General features: G+C 50.0%; 1 long non-coding RNA gene across 1 annotated transcript; it reads left to right on the top strand.

Annotated features, from left to right (window-relative positions):
* Positions 1-127: 127 nt before the first annotated feature.
* Positions 128-18,445, top strand: LOC307186485. The gene is made up of 5 exons (XR_013828344.1): positions 128-279; positions 904-957; positions 15,336-15,646; positions 17,798-17,942; positions 18,132-18,445. It is a non-coding gene; the product is annotated as an uncharacterized lncRNA (long non-coding RNA).
* The last annotated feature ends 249 nt before the right edge of the window (positions 18,446-18,694 follow it).

The raw sequence follows: 18,694 nt of genomic DNA, 5'->3' as shown, positions 1-18,694 counted from the left end.
AGGTGAAGTGGCCTCCCTTAGAGCGACCCGGAAAGTGTGGTCGTATTTCAAGGTGGACTTTCAAAGGCGGTGCTGCCTTGCGTCCGCGGGCCCCGCCGGTGGCCCTGCGCTCCAAGACGTGAAGGGAAGGGCAGGCCTTCCCTAGTGCAGAGGCACGGGGCTTGGCTGACTGTCCATTTTTGCAGAAACCTTCCTCCTGTGTGGGATCGCTGTCTGGAGAAGGGCTCCCGCGCTGCTCCGGGAAGAAGCAGACCCAGGACGGGAACACGTGGCTGAAAGGTGCCTGGGGTGGGTTCAGTTGTGAACAGCTCGTCAGGACATCCCTCCTCTAAGTCTTCAGGGTTCCAGCAACACCAGGAAGCCACAGACAGTCTGTGTGGCCCTGCAGAACGGCTCTGTTTTCCAGAGAGTAGGTTGTAGCAGCGCTTGGGCTCAGGGGAGGCCAGTGAGCCACTGACCAGTGGAAAGTTGGAGGGAGGGGACCCCAGAATCTCAGTGATGCAGACCAGCTACCTATATGTGCAGGGCCCAGTGCAAAATGGAAATACAGGTCCCTTATTCAAAGGATATTAAGAATTTTAAGGCAGGGACAGCAGAGCATTATACGAAGCTCGGGCCCAACCGTCTGCACTGGTCACAGGCGCGGTGCAGCAGCCCTGGCCTCACTGGCTTCATCCTAGTGCTGGCCCAGGGCTGAAGCTTTCACCTGGTTCCCATCAAGTGTGTGAGGCAGCAGGGGTCTCGGACCAGGAAGACCTGGGGGTGTGCAGCCCCCTGATAGCCAGGTACAAGTCACCAGGCAGTTGAGGCCCAGGCCCTGCACGCCAGTCTGGCCTCTGCGCCTGGTCTCCTCTACCCGTGCCCCCCATGATCTGGCCGCTCTTTCTTTCCTTCTCTCTACAGGGCCATCTCCAGAAAAGAGGAAGAGCTGCAGGTGCCGTCGGTGATCCCCTCCAGGTTTGCGGCTCTGAGGCTCACACATTTGGGGGCCCTCTTTAGGAAAAATAATTTAAAATGAGGTAGAAGTGGGGTCACGGAGGGCAAGGCTTCCTTTGCTTCCATTTGCCTCCCTCCACAGCCTGCCCCCTAGTATTGGCACCAGGGTGGTTTACTAACAGAAAAGGAACGTTTGTGCACAAGCAGCTCTTCTGAGTACTTTCCTTCCAATTTCTTTTTTATAAAGATTTGCTACTGTTTTCCCAAGGACCACGTCTAGGTGTGTGAAATGAAAAGCCTCATATAATTGTTTCTAGAACTGTCCAGATGACAGTAGGTGCTGTGAGGCCGGGAGGGGAGGGCACAGTAGGTGGGCACAGGCAGGGAGGGGGAGGAACGCTTTGAGGGACCCACAGGAAAGGCAGAAAGAACTCTGCCAAGGCGCCGGCCAGCCTGACAGAGCCCCTGTGCAGCGCTGTCTCAAGCTGGAGCGGGTTGGGGAGAACGTAGGAGAAAGGCGAGCCTTGGACCCTGCCTGGCGGAGCTTATGAGCCAGTGCACAAAGCCTGTGGCAGCCTGGATGGGGTGCAGGGAGCTTCACTGTGTGGGGGAGATTACGGGGTGAAGGCTGGAGGAGGTGACGGGGGCAGGCAGGGCTTGGGCCATCCTCAGAGGATGGCTGGGATCTGGGGCTTTGGTAAGAAAAACGAGTGAGAAAAACACCTAAAAATAAGGGCAAGTCTCTTGGCTTGTTATGGCGGCCAGTGTGGCTGATGTGTGTAAGCTGCTTCAGTTTGCAGAGGTGAGCAGGAAGTCACCAGCGATGAGTAGGGGATGATCCTTTTAAAAATATGTCAGACCTCATCACTGCTGTGCTCAACACCTCGAGTGTTACCCATCTCATTCAGAGCAAAAGCAAAGTCCATGCAGAGCCCCTGAGGGTCTCCCGGATCTCTCTCCCCTCTGCACTTCTGACCTCAGCTCCCACCATCCTTCCCCTCACCCACTGTGTTCCAGTCTGCCACCTTGCGGCTCCTTGCTCTCTGCAAGCATGATTCAGCCTCAGGGCCTTTGCACTGCCTATTCCCTGTGCTTGAAGCACTCTTCCCAAAGATATCTGCATGGCTTTCTCCCTCACTCCCTGAAATCTTTCTCAACATCACTTTCTCAGAAGAGGTTTAAAATTGCAAACTCCCATTCCCTGTCCTCACCCTGCTTCCTCCTCTGTGGTACTTGTGTAGATACATGTAACATATGATGTAACTGTATAACTATGTAGCTTGTTTGTTATGTCTATCATCCAACACTCCCACCCCCAACACACACACACATAAACACTAGAATCTACTCTCCAGGAGAACAAGAATTTTACTCTGTTTTGTTCACTGATGTATACCGAGCACCTGTACTAGTGCCTGGCAAGGAAATATTTGTTGAATGCATGAATGAGTGCTTCTGAGGCATGGTGTATTGGTTAGCTATTGCTTCATAACAAATTATCCCAAACTTAGTGTCTGAAAACAACATACATTATCTCAAATTTCTGTGGGTCAGGAATCTGGGCGTGTCTTGACTGGGTCCTCTGCCTCAGGGCCTGTCACGAGTGGCCGTCAGGGCTGGGGTCTCATTTGAAGGCTTCACTGGGGAAGGATCCATTTCCAAGCGCACATCATCGTGGGCAGATGGACTGAGGGCCTCAGGTCCTTGCTGGCTCTTGGCTGGAGGCCCCTTCAGTTTCTTGCCACATGGACCTGTCCAGAGAGGAAAACAGCGGCTTGCTTTATACAAGCCAGCAAGGAAGAGAGTCTGCTAGGCAGACAGAAGTCACACTGTTATGTAAGGTAATCCCAGAAGCATCTTCCCATCACCCTTGTCTAGTCTATTGGTTAGAAACAAGTCTCAGGTCCTGCCCACACACAAGGGGAGGGGGTCACAGGAAGACACAAACACCAGGAAGAGAGGATCCCCCAGGACCATCTTAGGGCCCACCCAAGTGGTATTTCTTTTTCTGTGTAAAAGAGAGCACTGTGGTGTAGTCAGAAGAGCCCTGGGCTTGCAGTCCCCAGTGCTGGGGGTGGAGTCTGGCTTTGCCACTTGCCGTGTGAATGTGGATGAGAGCGCTTGACCTCCCTGAGATCCAGCTCCCTGCCTTCAGTGGGGACTTCGTACATCTCTCAGGGGATTCTGCAGAGGAGGCAATGAGCTGCGTGTGGAAGGCTCCCAGCACACAGTGGGTGCCCAGGGCCGAGACTGGAGGAACCACGGTTCTTCATGCCTGAGCCCCGTTTTTTTTAATTGTGTAACTTTTTATTATGAAACATTATCTATCTGCAAGGGAACAGATAGCATATACATACATTTATATAATAATAAAAGGAATATAAATATACTTATCAATCTTGGGAAATAGAACAATGCCATTACCTTTCAAACCCACTGTCTCCTTTCTTAAATGCTTTTCTTTTTCTCTAACCAGAAATAAACATATCCTGACTTCTGTTTTTTGTTTTGTAATTCCTTTGCCCTTCCTTATAGTTTTACCATCTAGATTTGAAATCTCAAATAATATATATATTTTACTTTTCACTGTTTTAAAACAATATTTGAATTTTATTGAGTCTTGTTCTTTTAACCTAATCTTTGGTTTGAGACATACATTTATGAGTCTGCACAGTACTGAGGTTCACTCGTTTTAAGGGCTGTCTACTATTCCATCTGTATAACCACTGTTTATCCAATCTACCCTTTTTTTTTTTGACATCTTTATTGGCATATAATTACTTTACAATGTTGTGTTAGTTTCTGCTGTATAACGAAGTGAATCAGCTATATGTATACATATGTCCCCATATCCCCTCTCTCTTGCATCTCCCTCCCACCCTCCCTATCCCACCCCACTAGGTGGTCACAAAGCACCGAGCTGATCTCCCTGTGCTCTGCGGCTGCTTCCCACTAGCTTTCTATTTTACATTTGGTAGTGTATATATGCCCATGCCACTCTCTCACTTCTCCCAGCTTACCTCCCCGTGTCCTCAAGTCCATTCTCTACATCTGCATCTTTATTCCTGGCCTGCCCCTAGGTTCATCAGGACCTTTTTTTTTTTTTTTAGATTCCATATGTATGTGTTGGCATACAGTATTTGTTTTTTTCTCTCTGACTTACTTCACTCTGTATGACAGACTCTAGGTCCATCCACCTCACTACAAATAACTCAATTTCGTTTCTTTTTATGGCTGAGTAATATTCCGTTGTACACATGTGCCACATCTTTCTCCATTAATCTGTCAATGGACACTTACGTTGCTTCCATGTCCTGGCTATTGTAAATAGTGCTGCAATGAACATTGTGGTACATGACTCTTTTTGAATTATGGTTTTCTCGGGGTATATGCCCAGTAGTGGGATTGCTGGGTCATATGGTAGTTCTGTTTTTAGTTTTTTAAGGAACCTCCATACTGGCTGTACAAATTTACATTCCCACCAGCAATGCAACAGGGTTCCCTTTTCTCTACACCCTCTCCAGCATTTTATCCAATCTACTCTTAATGAGGTTTAGACTGTTCTTTCTTTGCAAGGATTATAGACATGATATTAATATTCTTTTGCATGTCTCCTGGGGTACACGTGCAAGAACTTCTCAGGGGTGTGCATCTAATAAAGAATTGTTGGGGGCTTCCCTGGTGGCGCAGTGGTTGAGAGTCCGCCTGCCGATGCGAGGGACGCGGGTTCGTGCCCCGGTCCGGGAGGATCCCACGTGCCGTGGAGCGGCTGGGCCCGTGAGCCGTGGCCGCTGAGCCTGCGCATCCGGAGCCTGTGCTCCGCAACGGGAGAGGCCACAGCAGTGAGAGGCCCGCGTACCGCAAAAAAAAAAAAAAAAAAAAAAAAGAATTGTTGGATCATAAGATATAATGAGTGGCTAAAGAAACTCCCAGATGAAGTTGCCATTGAATAACACGGGGAAGGCTCTGGCAGAGATGGTATTTGGGGGAAATGCGAAAGTTCAGTTTTGTGCATGCTGACTTTGAGGTATTTTCAAAATGACTTCTGAGAATAACAAGTGAGTGTTTTGTAAACAAATCTGGAGTTTGTGAGAGAGGTTATAGGTAGAGATACAAATTTGGGAGTTGTATCAATCAGGAAGATTTCAAGAGCGGTTTAATAAAAGTACTATTTTAAAAAGATACTTAAGTATCCAGGGGACTAATTAACAGCAAACCACTGTGAACTCCTAGGCTGAAGGGAAAGGGAGAGGAATCAGTCACTAGAACGCCGAAGAAAGATGTGTGTTCCTATCTTTCTATCTATCTACTTTCTCTCTCTCTGTGTCTCTATTTCATGGCTCGTGGTTTTGTTTTTATTTATTTTATTTTTAAATTTTTAAAAAATTAACAATAATTTTATTTGTTTACTTTCACCTGTGTCAGCAATTTGGGGTTTTTTGTTTGTTTGTTTTGGGGGAGTGTTTTGCCACTGGTTATTTTATTTATTTATTGACTTTATACAGCGGGCTCTTATTAGTTATCTGTTTCATACATGTTAGTTGTATATATGTCAATCCCAGTCTCTCAGTTCATCCCACCACCCCCCCCCCGGAGCCCCGGTTTTCTAAAGGGGACAATTCCAACAATTAAGTCCCTACAAGATCAGGGTGGGAGACGCTGCCCCCAGCTGTGACGGTTCCTCCTCAAGGATCCCAGCACAGCGCAACAGGGACGTGGCAGCCACGGCCAATGTCAAAAGATAATGTTGACCAAAGAAGGAATCGTGACTCTCAGGCAGACGTGCAATCAGCAGGTGGCCAGCAGCTTCCTGAGCTTGTTAGTTGAGCGAGGGAACTGGTAAGACGCTCCAGCCAGTTCAAAGGAAAATGCAAAGAACACACACCTATATAGGCAGGAATATTGGGGGAACTTGCAAATTGTGCAAATCTGGTCTTGGGTGGGAGGATTTGGGGACCATGGGGTGAGGGCTGTCCCTCCATCACAGAGTCCAGAGACAAAAATAATTTGCATCGTCACTCGTTCTCTACAACCATAAGATAGCTCAAAGGCAAGGAAGAGCTAGAATCAGATGACCCAGAAGGGTGAGCTCCAAAGAATGCGCAGTTGCCCACTGGAGACGCCCAGGCAACGTTTCTGCTTATTCCAGGTGTCCTTACACCAGGTGTATTACTTTGCTAGGGCGGCCGTAAGAAAGTGCCACAGACTGAGTGGTTTAAACAACAGAGAGTTATTCTCTCTCAGTCTGGAGGCCAGAAGTCCGAGATCAAGGTGTCAGCAGGCTTGGTTCCTTCTGAAGCTGAGAGGGAGAATCTGTCCCAAGCTCTCCCCCAGCTTCTGGTCGCTTGCTGGCAAGCTGTGTCACTCCTTGGCTTGTAGAAGTTCACCCTGATTTCTGCCTTCGTGGTGTTCTCCCCGTGTGCCTCTGGGTGCCCAGTTTCCCCCCTTTTTTAAGGATATCAGTCATATTAGATTAGGGCCTACCCCAGTGACCCCACTGTAACTTGATAAAGACCCCGTATCTCCAAATACAGTCACGTTCTGAGGTCCTGAGGGTTAGGACTCACCATATGAATTTTGGGGGGACGCAATCCAACCCTCGCACCAGGAAATCCTACCCTGGAAACACAGCTGGCCAGGCAAAATAGTGAGGAGGACCAGGGCCTGAGCTCTGGTCACAGCATCAAATCGCACCAGGTCCGTGCTGTGTGGGTCCCTTCCCCACCCGTAGGTCAGCGTGGTCCCGTGGCCTCTCCTGGCCAGTGGGCTCCAGCCCTGGCACCAGAACGACTCGGCTTACTTGGGGTGACTCTCTGTCACTAACTGAAAGTCTGCTCATCAGGAAAATGATTCCTGAGGCATTCTGGGGGCAGGGGCGCTGCAGTGGTCCTTGTCTCCCAGGCTTGCCTCCTGGCCAGGCATGCTCCCCTGAGATGAAGCCAAGGATACGAAATACCAGTCAAAACAAACAGCAGATGCTACAGGGAAAAGCCAGCTTCCTCTTGGTTTTATCCTGACCTTTCATTAACCAATGTTTTAAACTAAGTCTTCTTACATGAACACGTTCCCTGATGCAACCTCACGTTTTTAGGCCGTGAAACCAATTTTCTCTTGATCATTTTCAGGCACCCGGAGCCTTAACTGAAATACCGGATCGTTCCCTAGATTTTTGCTACATTAAACTATATTGTCCAGTTAAAAAAACAAAGTACGAAACACCGTGGTAGAGGACGATTCCTGGCTGTCCCCTGGCTGCACAGCCTTTGGACAACTTTGCCAGTGAAAGCTTTGTTCCAACCACCTGCCCCGGCGCAGCCGTGCCGATGGCACGACGCTTCGTTCCGCAGCTCCTGTTTCCCAGCGGTCCCTGTCCCTGGCCTCGTTGTGCGTCGCACCATGATGGCTGCCCACCCCTCAGAGGGACCGCAGGTGCTGGAGTTGGCTGCCCCCGAGGAGAGCGGGTGGCGACTTTTTTGAGCGGGACCAGAACAGGCCTCCTCGGGCCGTGCACCTGGAAGTGGCACCGTGGCCCAGCTGCTCGCTTGCAGCCGGCGACTTTCCCAAACCAGCAGCTGCTTCAGCTTCCTTTGTGATCCGGCCAGTTTCTAAACTGGGTAACGGTCAAGAGGCATGGTCTGTGCTGTCACGTATTTAAAAATCTGTTTCTCGTTGAAGTTACAAAAGTAATGGCAACACGAGCTTTCGCAGGGCCGAGCTCGCTTCGTTTTGATCGTTGCCGCCGGCATAGGGGGTCCAGGGCAGTGGGTGGATGAAGCCCACCTCTGCCCGAAGCATCCAGCCAGGCTGTGCATCCACGTCCTGGTCTGAGAAACAGAACTAATAAGCAGAATACAACTTCTCTTTATTGTTTGCTGTGAAGAGTGATCTGATTTAAGCATTGCTCGAAGGCCCCTGCTTATCTTACCAAGCACAATGTCCTCAGCGTTCCTCCATGTTGTAGCAGGTGACAGGACTTCCTTCTCTTTCAAGGTTGAATAATATTCCATAGTCTGGATAGACCACATCTTGTTCATCCATTCACCTTTCAGTGGACACTTGGGTTGTTTCCACCCCTTGGCTAGTGTGAGTAATGCTGCTCTGAACGTGGATGTACAAATATCTGTTTGAGTTCCTGCTTTCAGTTCTTTGGGGTCTATACCTCGTGGGCGTGAGGCGGTATCGGTGATTTTTAAGACTCCTTTGCTTCCCAATTTCTCTCCCCTCCTACCTTATGGAATACTTAAGAGGTTAAATGTGTAAGATAAGGAAATTCCCAAAAATGAGGAATTGGGAAGTTTAGACTTACATTTCCCAGAGGGATTGGAATGAGTCCCTTTTTACCACCCCGAATTCTCCCAGCCAGAGCCTGCCCTGTCTCACTTCACAGCTGGCTTTGGGTTCATGAAAACATATACAATATTAGAAATTAAGACTAAAAGATTGTTTTTAAAAGATTTTTATTCATTCATTTAAACCTACAATAAGAAACCGATTCCACGTTACTCAACAATAAATAACATTTTATGAAAAATCATTATTTTCAAAAAATGGTTAGTGAGAACAAGGGACTTGTTTCATATTTTTGCAGATCTCTTTAATGTCTAGCTTGATAAAAGACAGCTGGATTCTCATAGCTGCTTCTGTATTCAGTCTCTTGTAATATATTGTTTTAGTTGATGTCTGTGAAGAAAATTTGACCTCGCAGGGATGTGTAGCAGGAAAGTGGAGGAGCGTTCATACAGGTTCTCCACCAAAACTGACACATGGATGTTCCTTACGGGTTCATTGCAATGTGGACTCCAGCAGCGCTGCAATGTACCTTTCCTGCTGTTAGACTAAAACCCACTGGTCTCTCTGGCACTTTGGATGGATCTATGACCCACGCATGATTTTGTAACATGGCCATTTGGTCATTTGGAAAATATTAATTCACTGAATGGTGCAGTTATTCCAAATGTTGACCCATTTCACTAGACAATGTTAAAAATCACAGCTGTGCGGAATGTAAATTGGAACAGCCACTATGGAAAACGGTAAGGAGACTGCTCGAAAAATTAAGACTAGAACTACCATATATGATCCAGCTAGTCCATATCTGAGTATTTATCCAAGGAATACAAAAACACTAATTTCAAAAGATAGATGCACCTCAATGTTCATGGCAGCATAATTTACGATAGCCAAGATGTGAAAACAACCTAGGTATCCATCAACAGATGAATGGATAAAGATGGTGATATACATATATATGTACCATTGTGTCCCCGCAAAAAGGCAAGGACCGTCTTAGTATTATTAGAAAAGTAGTTTTTTTATTAATACCAGTTATCTTTTAATTGAAGTATCGTTGATTTACACTGTTGTGTTAGTTGCAGGTGTACAGCAAAGTGATTCAGTTATACGTATATATATTCTTCTTCAGATTTTTAAAAATTTACCGAAGTATAGTTGACTTACAATGTTGTGTTAATTTCTGCTGCACAGCAAAGTGATTCACTCATACAAATTTCTACTCTTTCTCAGATTCTTTGCCATTATAAGTTACTTATAGTCGCTATACAGTAGGTCCTTGCTGTTTACCTATTTTATATATAGTAGTGTGTATGTTAATCCCAAACTCCTAATTTTTAAAAGTAGCTATGGGCTTCCCTGGTGCCGCAGTGGTTGAGAGTCTGCCTGCCGATGCAGGGGACACGGGTTCGTACCCCGGTCCGGGAAGATCCCACATGCCGCGGAGCGGCTGGGCCCGTGAGCCATGGCCGCTGAGCCTGCGCGTCCGGAGCCTGTGCTCCGCAACGGGAGAGGCCACAACAGTGAGAGGCCCACGTACTGCAAAAAAAAAAAAAAAAAAAAGTAGCTTTGACCCTAAACTGCTGAACCCTGAACGGGTCTGGGGGCCCTTGGGGCCCATGGGCCACACATTGAGAGAAGCTGGTTAGACGTGCGTGCCGCACGGAAGACTAGTTAGTTCCCCGCAGGACCTCTTCAGCATCGTCTTTTCCTCCTTTCCATCGTTCACCTGCTATTGTCCTGTAATTGAGAGCCCGCGGGGTGTGAGGTCCCGTGCGGGTGTTCAGTGATCGGTGTGACCCTCCCTCTTTTTATTCTGAGCGGAGCCCACGTTTCATACACCCCTCCAGGGCCTCTCCCTCCACACGCCGGGAACCGTACAAATACCGTCATATCGTGTCCACTCCAATCGTTCTGCGTATCACTCGATTCTGTAATCCTGTAAGAGACCCTTTGCTGAGGAGGTCTCTGAGCAGTGGAAACATGGCAACAACAGCAGGACGGAGCAAGCCAGCAAGTGCGGTCAGGTGTCCGGGAATTTAAAAGGATTCCAGTCGTACAAAGCCCGTCCTCCCACCACAACGGAACTACACTACAGATCAGTAACAGAGAGATAGTGGGAAACCCCCAATATTTGGACACCGTATTACACGCTTGGGTAGAATACGCATAACACAAGGTTTGCCTTTCCGACTGTGTGCAGGTGTCCAGGTCAGTGGCCTGGCGCACGCGCGCTGTAGTCCTGCCATCACCGCGCATCCAGAGCGCTCTGTCGTCTTGCAAGGCTGAGGCGCTGGGCCCTGGAAGGGCAGCTCCCCGCACACCCCCCAGCCCCTGGGCGTCACAGCTCTGCCTTCTGTCTCTGCCTCTCGGGGGCCTCATCTGAGTGGACTCGTCTTTTGGTGACTGGTTTATGTCACTGGGCACGGTGTCCTCAGGGTTCATCTGTGTTGCGGCATGGGTCAGAATTTCCTTCCCCTTTAAGGCTGAATAATACTTTTGCTTTATTTTTATTTTTTTTAAATTTATTTTTAGCCGCGTTAGGTCTTCGTTGCTACGCACGGGCTTTCTCTAGTTGTGGCGAGCAGGGGCTACTCTTTGTTGTGGTGCACGGGCTTCTCATTGTGGTGGCTTCTCTTGTTGCAGAGCACGGGCTGTAGGTGCGCGGTCTCAGTAGTTGCGGCATACAGGCTCAGTAGTTGTGGTTCGCGGGCTCTAGAGCGCAGACTCAGTAGTTGTGGCGCACGGGCTTAGTTGCTCCGCGGCATGTGGGATCTTCCCGGACTAAGGCTCGAACCAGTGTCCCCTGCATTAGCAGGCGAACTCTTAACCACCGCGCCACCAGGGAAGCCCAATTGTGCTTCATTTTAAAAGAGAGACAACGCCCTCAGGCCGGAGGAAGACAGAGGCAAGAGCTGTGAGATGACCCAGTGTAGGCAGCTGGCACTGGGCATGGTCTCAGCTGCATTGGGTCAGGACAGGATTTCCTGGGCTTCGGCACCTGGGATGGTTAGTTTCCTGTGTCAGCGTGGCTGTGCTGGGGTGCCCAGTTGTGTGGTCACATACCCGTCTAGATATTGCTGTGAAGGTATTTTTCAGATGTGATTAACGTTTGAATCAGCTGACTTGGAGTAAAGCCAAGCGCCCTCGTAATGCGGTGGACCTCATCCGACCAGCTGAAGGCCTTTAGAGAGAAGACTGAGCTTCCCTGAGGAGGAAGGAATTCTCCCAGCCGACTGCTTACCAGAATTTCTAGCCTGCCAACCTGCCTGCAGACTTCAGGCTTGCCAGTACCCACGTGGCATGAGCCACTTCCTTAAAATCAATCTCTCTCTGTCTCTGTGTCTGTCTCTCTCTATGTGTGTGTCTGTATCTACCTATCTGTCTGTCTCTCCATCCTATTGGTTCTGATTCTCTGGAGACCCCTGAGTAAGACAAGTACCCTTTCTGTCTCTAGTTAGGCCCTGAGAATGGCACATTGAGGCCACCACGAGAACAGGCAGGCTCCATTTACTCGCTGCACCATTTCGTCCTTCCCTACCGTGGATGGCAAGGTGGCCGTGGGAGGACCCTGGGAGGCTCAGCTCCAGGTTCTTCCTACAGGAATGATATAGCTGAGGCTCGGCCTCAGAAGACGTGCTTTCAAGTCCTGCTTCCTCTTTGCCCACAGCCATCCGTGTCCTTGGGAAGGGTGCCCTCCTGCCTGAGGAGGAGTGGGGGCGGGTAGAGAGGATGAGGGGGGACAGAGAGATGGTGGCCTAGCTGCGGGCCCCTCTCCCACCCCTGCCCGCCGGCTGGCTGCACTGGCCTTTGCAGGGCCTGGCGTCTCTGTGGCTCATCGGGGAGGCTGATGATGGAGGCCCAAGGGGAGAGGGAGCGGAGCTGGCACGCTGTCCTCCTGCCCCCCCCCCCCCCCCCGCCAGAAAGCACGAAATTAACACAGAAAGGAGCATGAAAATGAGAAAACGTTTCTCTTTCTTCTTGCCGCCTCATTCTTGGCTCTCTTCCTGATCTTGCTGAAATGAATGTTTACCATCTCTTGAGACGTCAGAGAACAGAGCTGCTGCTTCTGCAACATATTTTCAATGAGAAGAAAAGAAAGAACCAAGCCTGGCTGGGTGGTGGGCTGTGCCGCCCTCCCGCTGCCCGTCGGGCTGGGTGGCCCCATGTTTGGCTGTGTCACCATGTATGACATTATCTAAATGCACTTTTACTTTTTTTTTACTTTATTTTTTTAACATCTTTGTTGGAGTATAATTGCTTTACAATGGTGTGTTAGTTTCTGCTGTATAACAAAGTGAATCAGCTATACATATACATATGTCCCCATATCTCCTCCCTCTTGCGTCTCCCTCCCCCCTCCCTATCCCACCCCTCTAGGTGGTCACAAAGCACCGAGCTGATCTCCCTGTGCGATGTAAATGCACTTTTCTTACGTGCAAATATTAGTCAGGATCAGTGGAAAGATTAAAGAATAGATTTGTTACCCGAAAACAGAAAGTGCTCATGTAATGAGAGACCCGGAAGGAAACCCGGGGTCCTTTCATGGGAAGAAAACTGGACACGTTGAGGGCTCCCAGCAGTCCCGAAGGGCCATGAAGCCGGGCCGGGCCCTCATCCCGGGCAGTGGTCTTCACGGCTTAACCAACTGGGCGTCCCCTTTTACTGCCTTCAGAGTGAACGAAGAATACAAACGCTTCCCTAGTAAGGATTCAGAAGGCTTGTTTAGCAGTGGGGTGGAATCACTTAAAATCAGCTAAGCTTTTGCCAATTGTACGTAAAAGTTTTCAAAGCCTTTAATAAAGCATTTCTTACTTATTCTGATTCCACTATAGGCTTATCTACACCATCGTATTATCTCGTGGCCAAAAGGTTTGCTAACTAATGTAAGCTTTCACTCATGCCTTGTTCCAATCCTCAGCCCTCCTGCATTCCCAAAGGCACGTTAGCCGTTTTTAAAAATTAGGGGGCTTCCCTGGTGGCTCAGTGGTTGAGAGCCCGCCTGCCGATGCAGCGGACACGGGTTCGTGCCCCGGTCCGCATCTTTCCAAGCAAGGGCAGGTTTGTTGATCTGCAAGGACACGCGTTCCTCTGCTGCACGCACGCTGATGCTCTGGGTGTCGCCGACCACGCTTGGTAGCCTTGGTGTTGAGATGAGCGCAGTTTCCTGGATGTATTGGCCTCTCCCGCGGGCTCTTGAATCCCCACCGTGAGTCAGGCTGCTGGGAATTAACCAGCTGCTGCAGCTTGTTTTTATTCTGTGTGCTCATCTGCCTCTGGGAACCAGTGATTTATAAATAAACATTTATTATTTTCAAGTTCGGAAATGTTACATTTATGGAACTCCAGAAATAAACTGTCAGCGACCAGGAAACATATTTTTGATGTATTGCAAATGTACTTCCCACGTCAACGATTTGCCCAGATGGCCCTCCAGTTTGTCAGTTGAAGATGAGCTCTTTCCTCGTAGCATCCGATGCTTTGAAAGTTTGTCTTCCTCTTTCATGGCCATGCTTCCCGCGGGGTCTAATCTATTTTCTGTCTCCTTGTCAAGAATACCTCAAGGTGTGATGCAGTAATCTGAGGGCCACGGAGTAGTGACTCGGTCCTGTATTTACGAGGCATCCTTCTCCAAGGGAAGCAAGGTGCTCTAAGGACAGCTCATGTGCGGTACACAGGGGCAGGTATTACTGTTATCTTTTTAACCTTTTCATTTTGGAAATTGTCACAAAAATTCACAAAATTTTTTGCATGCACAGAAGTAGAGGGAAGAGTATCATGAACCTGTGTGGACTCATCATTCAGCTGTAAGATTACCAACATTTTGCCAATCTTTTTTTACGACTTTCTTTTTTTCCCCCCAAACAGACAACCCTTTATTGCAGGTTTTTTTCTTTTCTTTTTCTCTGGCCGCTCCATGCAGCTTGCAGGATCTTAGTTCCCCGACCAGGGATCGAACCCATGCCCCCTGTAGTGGAAGCGTGGAGTGTTAACCACTGGACCGACCACCAGGGAATTCCCTGAAGTATAGTTGATTTACAATGTTGTGTTAGTTTCTGGTGTACAGCAAAGTGAGTCAGTTATACGTATATATATATATATATATTCTCTTTCAGATTCTTTTCCATTATGGTTTATCACAGGTTATTGAATATAGTTCCCTGTGCTGTGCAGCAGGTCCTTGTTGTTTATCTGTTTTATGTATATAGTGTGTATATGTTAATCCCAACCTCCTAATTTATCCCTTCCCCACCCTTTCCCCTTTGGTAACCGTAAGCTTGTTTTCTATGTCTGTGAGTCTATTTCTGTTTTGTAAATACGTTCACTTGTATCATTTTTTTAGATTCTACGTATAAGCAATAGCATATGGTATTTGTCCTTCTTTTTCTGACTTACTTCACTTAGTATGATAATCTCTAGGTTCAACCATGTTGCTGCAAATGGCATTATTTCATTCTTTTTTATGGCTGAGTAGTATTCCATTATATATATACACCACATCTTCTTTCTTCATTCATCTGTCGATATTTTGCCAATCTTGTTTCATCTATTTCCCATCCTTTTTTCCCCTTACATAGTTTAAAGCAAATCCCAGAGATCATGCTATTTCACTGCAGTAGGATGCAAGTGTTAATAATTCCACTTTATGGGAAAATAGAAGCACTGAAAAGTATCGCCCAGAATGATACACTGAGTCTGTGGGGGAAGGTAGGCACCAGAAGCCAACTTGCCCCCGTCCTCAACTTCCCCCTGTCCTAACTGTGCTCCTGCAAACTGACGCAGCCATCCCACACACAGATTGACTCGGGCATGTAGAGAGCATGTCACCCACGACACAGTGTCAGCTGGGACAGAGGTCTTCAACCAGATCCATCACATGGAGAGATTTATCTCAGCCCACAACTATTTAAATAAATTAAGAGCTTACTTCCAGAAAGTAAAAATCAGAGTCCCTCTGAAGAATAACTAGGAAGCTAAACGCCCCAAATTGCATTTACTCAGAAGAATGTTATTTAAAATCCAAACATATGGAGTCATAAAGAATAAATGTATGACCTTTTGTTTAACTGCAACCCTAAAAATACTTATTTTTGTTGTTGCACTGGCAGCTCCAACGTTCCTGCGAGGAGGATGACAACAAACACCATCTCCCGCCAAGACGTCTTGAGTGTGTGGGGTTTTCTGCTGAGCTTTGGATGCCGCGGCATCGAGGAAACTTTGCCAGACGCGTCGCCCCCTCCGGCCTCCCCACAAGGGTGGGGCTTCCGGGGCAGCTCCCAGAGGCTAGAAGGCCAGTTCGGGAGTTTCCTCGGCGCCTCGAGGCACCCCCTGGGCAGCTGTCGTACGACAAGAATTCAGCCGTCTTTGTCTCCGGTTCCGGCTCAACCCCTCAGACCACACCTGAGTTTATGCTAATGAGGTGACTAACCGTGGCCCCTTGAGAGCTTCAGGTGTGGGCGGGGGGCCCATCATGCCAGAAAGATCTGGGTTTAGAGGGTGGGGACCTGGTGTCGAGTGACATCAGGCTGACCTCTGACCTCCAGGGAGAGCGAGGGGGGGGGCTGGAAACTGGATTCAATCACAAGATCAGAGTTAAATCACGCGTGTGTAACAAACCCCTAATAACTCCAGGCGCTGGAAACTCAGATGGGCGTCTGGATCACGTGGCTGTGCTGATGGGCGGAGGGCGCGCCCAAGGGCCCTCCCGGACCTCACCTGTAGTCATCGGGACCTGCTTTCCTGAGTTCCGTGAGCCATTCTGGCGAACCATGGAACTGGAGGGGGTGCCGGGAACCCCCAAATTTGTAGCCAGTTGGTCAGAAGCACGAGGGGCCTGGAACCCCCAAAGTGCAGCTGGTGTCCGGAGTGAGGACGGTCTTGTGGGGGGCCGTGTCCTCAACCTGCAGGGTCTGCGCTGAGCCCGGAGTTGGTGTCAGAGTCGTACCGCTCACCCCAGCGCACTCGCCCTGGGCCCAGGCGCCCGGTCCGGATCTGTCCTGCGACCACCCCCAGGTCTCAGCATGGCACCCCGGGGGCCTGGGGGCCACGCCCTAAGAGGAGGCAGTACCTCCAGCCTCACCGCGAGCGCGGGGATGGGCCAGCTGCCCTAACGTCTCCCCCCGTCGCCGCTTCGTGTACATTTGGGAACGGACCAGTTGTAGTAGATTTTGTTATCGAATAACACACGTCGTTGAAAGCTCAAATATGGAAGCAAACAAAAATATAGACTCCGATAAATGAAAATACCCCCAGTGTCCCCATGGGCTGTCGCCGTGCCCTGGAAGAGGTGCCCTTTTCAGGGGAGAAGGAGGAAGCCGGCCCGGTTCCCGCAGCGAAGGCGGGGATTCCGCACCCGCCCCCAACCCTCCCCCTGCCCCCTCCTGCTCTGTGCCCTGAGGGGCCATCGCACTGGCTGCCCCCAGGATCCTCCTCTGGCTCCCGGGGGGGCTGGCCGATGTGGGCACCTTCAGAACGCAGAGGGTCGGCAGAAAGCCAGGGGTCATGCCTGGGTCACCGTGGGTGCAGGGTCCTCGCCCGCTGTCACAGCCCCAGGCATCCGCCTGCCTCCCGGTTCTGGGACCGCCCCTCCCCTGCCCTCCCTCTGGGGGCTCTCAGCTCTCGATAACCAACCCCATGTGAGGAACCAGCGGTGCCTCATCCCTCGGCCCCAGCTCGCAGCCAGTGCCCGCAGGAAGTGTCCTCAGATGACTGGGACTGTGTCCCGCTGGGAACAGGGGAGGGGCCCAGAAAGCAGCCTACGCCCCGCGGGAGCCGCCGCCGTCCGCCCAGCGCTGAGGCTCATGGCGGGGAAGCCCGGGTGGTTCTGGTCCGACCCGGCTGGGGTGAGAGCGGGCAGGCCCGCAAAGGTCACTGAGGACAGAGGGCAGAGGGCAGGTACCCTAGGCTGGCAGACCTCTGTGCAGCGGGGACGGGGAGGCCCCGCCTCCATCGTGGGCCTGGGGTCTCCCCAGTGTCAGACGTGGGAGACCCACCTCATGGGCCGACAGCAGCAAACGCTGGAGAGGCTGGGACACCTGCACCCCGGTGTCTCAGGTTGTCACAGGACCAGGAGATGGCGAAGGTGTTACCAGGGCAACACGGGCCCTCCAGCCTCTCTCAGATGCTCCAGGGGGAGTTTCTCAACGTCTGGTCCAGTCCCACCTGCCTCTCAGTCACTGGGCGTTTGTTAAGGTGCGGATCGTTGGTGCTGAGCCCCAGGAAACCCCCTGCCCCACACGACTTAGGTAAGTCCGCGCTTCCTCACGACCCCGTAGGACTCGCAGAAGATGCCCCTTTTTTTTTTCTAGAAGATGCCCTTTTACACACAGGCCCTCCAATGTCCCGTTCTTTGTCTTGTGAAGGGTGAGCTGAGATTAGAATTGTCCCTGTGAAACCAGCTGGACACAGAGACAAACATTTCCGTTCAGCGAACTGAGCCGTCTCTCGATGGCCCTGCCTGTAAAGCCCAAGGCAGGCCCCCTCCGCTGAGCAGCTCTGATCTTGGGCGTCCCCTTACCTTTATCAGATTGAATAAAATCAATCTCCACTCTCGTTTGTTTTGTCCCCGCAGCTCCCACCCTGGGCCCAGGAGTCACCGGCACCCTTGGGTGATTCCTACGGGGTCAAGTTTGAGCAGCTCAGCCCTAGAGGCAGCAGCATCAGAGCATCTCGAGGGCTGCATGGTCTGACCTCAGACGGACACTGTGCACAGCCAGGTGAGGGGCACGCGGGCGTCAGGCTGGGGGATCCGCTCTCCAGATGCAGGTGTGTCCTCGGACTCGTGTTCACGGGCCTCTCTGATCTGCTCCAGGGGGCAAAAATTGGACTTTGTAAATAGAAACTGATTGAAGTAAGTAAATCAACGGTAAGCATTTTGGGGTCAAAACAGCCTCTTCACTCCCCAGGGACCCAGACTTCTATGCTCACCAGGTCCTGCCCATGCAGCCTTTTATTGGTTTGCCATCATCACCCCTGCTGACAACGAGTGATCTCCCTGGGAGGATCCCAAGAACTGTGGTGGCTGCCAGGCGCTTTGGCACGGAATTCCTCTCTGAGTCGGAGCCCGAGGCCATTAGCGAGGGGGAACAGCTGCGAGGGCCACACCTCCTCGAGTCATTTGAAAATTTTATGACGAATAAAAACGATCCATGACACAGACGTATGCATTATATATTAACCTAATACCTCTACAATTACACCACCAGCAGTCTTGTTGCACACATATTTTCCTAAGGACGCTCCAACTCCAATAGTAAAACGTTGACTCCAGTGACACTACATAAAATTTCCTCCTTCTGTGCTGTCAAATCCTTAATAACAATGACAAGTCTAACATTCAGTGAAAGGAGGAGAGCGAGGTGGAAACCCCAGGAATGCTAAAAGTGTGGAAAAGAGAATTATGCGTTTTAGATTAAATAACCAAAAGACTGAGCAGAAATACAGGGTCAAAAGATGCTGAAAAATAGGG

Source organism: Stenella coeruleoalba (genome assembly GCF_951394435.1).
Source record: "Stenella coeruleoalba genome assembly, chromosome: 5".
NCBI lineage: Eukaryota > Metazoa > Chordata > Mammalia > Artiodactyla > Delphinidae > Stenella > Stenella coeruleoalba.
The sequence above is the reverse complement of the archived record's forward strand: the minus strand, read 5'-3'. Positions and strand labels throughout refer to the sequence as shown.